This window comes from Gavialis gangeticus, unplaced genomic scaffold (assembly GCF_001723915.1).
Source record: "Gavialis gangeticus isolate Ggan-Ray unplaced genomic scaffold, GavGan_comp1, whole genome shotgun sequence".
Classification (NCBI taxonomy): domain Eukaryota; kingdom Metazoa; phylum Chordata; order Crocodylia; family Gavialidae; genus Gavialis; species Gavialis gangeticus.
In genome coordinates, this window is record NW_017728998.1 from 21,095,999 (window position 1) to 21,100,191 (window position 4,193).

The following is a 4,193-nucleotide window of genomic DNA, read 5'->3' on the forward strand; positions in this document are numbered from 1 at the left end:
CCCCGCGCCCTGCGCAGGTGCCGCGGAGCCGAGCCGCAGCCCGGCCGCCCCTCCCCCCCGGCCCCCGGGCGGGGGAGCAGCACCGACGAGCCCGCGAAGAAATGTGCACCGGGGCACGAGGGAAGCGGGTGGAAGGGCCGAGGCTGGAAGCGGGGCGGGAAGGGGAAAAGGGAAGTGGGGAGGTTTGCATGGAGGAAGGGGACGGAAGTGCTGGAGGGGGCTGGGAGGCTCCTGGGCAGCCCCGGTTGTGTAATAACGGAGCCCGGCAGGCAGAGCCTCCTCCCCCACCTCGGATCCGCTGGGTTTCAACTGGTGAAACTCGGAGCAGCCCCCGAAGTCGGGGCAAAGATGAATAAAATCGCCCCCCATCACTAAGTGGCCCCTAACCCTAGCTCCGGCTCTGCACATTGGTAGATTGAAACTCTCCTGACCTTAAAATACCAAGAGCTGGGAAAGCCTTGCTAGTGCAGCCTCCCAAAGCAGGGGGAAGTCAGGGGATAAGAATAAAACCACCCTCCTCCCCCCTCAACTAAGCAGGCTCCCAGCTCTAGACAGTTCTGCAAATTGGCAGGTCTAAAATTCAAGAGTCCCGTGTGGCGTTAACGTGCCAGCCATTTGGAAACGAAAAGAATTTTTTGGATGTCGTTCCCCCCACCCCACCCAATGTGTGGTTTTCTTTTCCTCCTGGGTGATTCTCCATTTGGCAGGGCAGCTCTGCTAGCCTAGGTGAGATGGACGCTAGTTTGCCACCCTGAATTTCCCACTGAAATGCAGAGAATTCAAGTGACCAGACACAGCAATTGCCAATGACATTAGAACAATCACTGTCCTCTGGGGGATTTGAGAATAATTGACCTGCCTGTCAGTGCATCTACACATTCAATTAATGTGCTTTAGATAATGCCTATTAAATCTAGCACCTCCATTGTGAGGTACTGGGAAAATGTGCAAAAGCCTATTTTAATACACATTAGCTAAAGAGCACTGCTTTGTGTGATGCTTTAATGCACATTAAAATAGGCTAAGGCACATAACAGCACACGTGTAGATGCGCCCATGTGGTTTTATTTGTGAACACATGGGCATGAATGGTTTGCAGAGTATTGCATCAGTTAGGACTTCATGTCTGCTGTCGGAGATACAAAATAAAATGGAATTTGGTTTCACAAGAGCGCCTGTAAGCACGGAGTTGGATACTCACGGTTCCAGAAGCATGCAGGCTAAGGCAGGAGCTGCTACGTTCTCAGCAATATTCAATGCACAGCTTTTGTCCCCAGAACACATGCCAGGAGGAGGGGAAGGAATATTGGCCAAAACACTAGAGCTATCCTTTGCTTTATTTCAGAGTGCTATGTGTCCTTTAACATATACTTGGACAGAAACTACAGACGGGATATGAGGTTAATATCCCACCCATACCTTCATGTTCCAAAAACAGTAGAAAATAATTAATTAGCTCCTTATCCTGTGAAGGACTGAATGTTCTCAGCCTCTGCTGGAAATGTCCTGCAGAATCAGGATCTTAGTGCAATAATCAGTAACAAATGTGTTACTCTGAGCCTGGTGAGGAAGAAACACATGTTAGTAGTTCAGCCTCACAGCCACTTCAGTGTGCCTACAATACAGCTGGGATGACATTAAAAGTAAATGTGGATCCAAATAAAATGTGTATTTCAGCAACATTTTAAACCTGGGATTAAGGAGAATATTGTTTTCCCCGGCAAGGAATAAATGGAGAGGCTCAAGCCCCAGTGATAGCACTTTTATTCCCATTCCCTCTTCTACCTTAAGAAAGATGGTATAATGGACATATGTTACCCATTACTTAGTAATGCCTAACATGCTCATCAGAGAAATGCTGCTGTCATTTCAGTGAAGATTATTGCAGGGTATATGTGGGACTGTAATCTAGTGGTTAGAGCATGGGATACAAATCTGAGCATTTGGGTTGATTCTCTAAGCTGTGACTCACTGTGTGGTTTTAGCAAATCGCTTTGGGCCTGATCCAAAGCTCAGTTTTTCTATTAACTTCAGCGGGTGGTAAATTAGGCCTTTGGAAACTAATTGTTTGCTTATCAAAGCAAAGGGGCTTAAGGGGAATTTTTTCCATTGTCTTCAATGGGAGCAGGTTTGAGCCCTTAAAACATCCCAGAAGCCAAATCATCTAGCTGTAAACTCGGTGTTTACAATCCATAGATACACAGCACACTGGGGAGTGTCGTGAGGCAGGAACGGTTGATAATTGGCAAGTGCTTGGAGATCCTTGACTTAAACACGAGAGCAGTTGTGCGAGCAATTCAGAACTCTGGGTAGAGGGGACTTGCAATTTGCATGCATCGGTGAAAGAAGACCCGTGCAGGCCGTCTGTATGAGAATGACTACCCACGACAGGTGGCTGGCTGCAGCACGGTGTCATAAGACCATGAGGGGGTGAACAGGGGAAAGCAAACAGGACAGTTTTCAGGACAAGTTTGTAAGCTCCTTTTCCTTTTGCTTCTAGTCAACTGGCCTTCCTTCCTCACCTCCCAATTTAGGGTTTTAAAATATTTATTTGGTGGGAATGTAGTCCAAGAACAGCTGAGGAAGGGGAAGTGTGGATTTTCACTAATGTAGGGTTGACGCCTTTAAAATGAATGCCCTATTTTTGTTCCAAAGGTGACCTGGCAAGTCATGAAGAATTGTTTGCCAGTTATTTCCCTTAATGAAGGAGTGCCGTGTGTGATCTGAGCTTTGGCCCTGTGGCAACAAAGAAGATATTTTTGTTAATGCTGAACAATAGGTGATACATACCTAAAGAAATGAAGAGCATCTTTTCCTGTACCCCAGACAATTAGCAAGGGAGAGGAACATTCTGGGATCATGGTCTTGTACTGAACTAGAAATTCTGTGGCTTGGCTGTGCAGATGGGGCGGACCTTGCATCAAACATTACAACCCTGTAAAACCACACAAAGCCTATTTACTTTGGCTTGGGAAGGGTCTAAGAGATCACTGTACTGGGCAGAAAGCAGTGTGACCAGATGTGGGTATATCTCTCCTCAGGACTGTAACAGAATCCTTCGGATACGATGGAGGAGAAGAAATGTCAGAGTTTCTCACTAAATGAATGGATGTCAAAGAATCTACTCCATCCATCCACATCAAACTATTGTTGGATCTAAAATGTATGTTTGCATGCACTGCATCCTGAATTCCACAATGCAGGCAAAGGCATGTGAGCTTTGAAAGGTAGTCAGGAGAAATGCGTACTCTCCTCATTCCAGGCTTCGTCCTGGTCCCTCCAAAAGCTGGAGCAGGCCCACCATTCCTACCTCTTGGACAGAAGTAACACATAATTAGTTTAAGTGATCAGAAACTGATTTAAACCTGTAACAGAACAAGTATGGTGCACGTAAACCAGTTTAAAACGGCTGAAACTGGTTTAAGATCAACCTGGTTGAATGTAGTATCAGACTGAACTGATTTAGGTCAAACCAGTTTATGGAACTTCTGTCCCAGACCCCTTCCTGGTTCAAGTTAAATCAGAGTCCCCTAGCATCCCAGCATGCTCTGCAGCCCTAGGTTGGGCTGGCCCCACCCAGACGCCAGCCAACATGGCCCCCTACGGCAAAGGGGCAGGGAGGGGGTTTATTCACCCTCTCCTCCTGGGAGCCCTTAGCTGGGGGTCTGCCTGGCCGGGCCAGAGCAGCCCCTGTCATGGTCTCCTACCTGCTGCTCCAGGGGCAGGGACAGAGGGTGTGGCCAGAGCCGGCTGGCATAGCCCTGCCTTCTGCTTGCCTCACCTGGGGCTAGGGCTGTGGGGCTGAGCAAGACTGGCCCACGGGTGCTGCTGAGGGCGGACATGGAGGGGTCGGCCCGGACGGAGCCACGGGGGCAGGGCCCTTTCCTGCCAGCTATGGCTTGGGCTGGGGCCATGGGAGCTGCATGCTCAGATTGCTCCTGGCTCCTCATGCTCAGGCTGGGCCGAGTTGTCACAGAGCCGCAGCTGGCTGGGGAGGGCTGTGCCCCCACAGCCTGGCTCAGGCCAGTCCCTCCATGGCCACCTTAGCAGCACCCACAGCTGGCCCCGCTCAGCCCCGAGGGAGACAGGCAGATAGTGGGGCCAGCCCAGGTCAGGCTGTGGGGGCTGGGCCCTTCCCAGGCAGCTGCAGCTCCACAGCAGCCTGGCCCAGCCTGGATGTGGGGAGCTGGGAG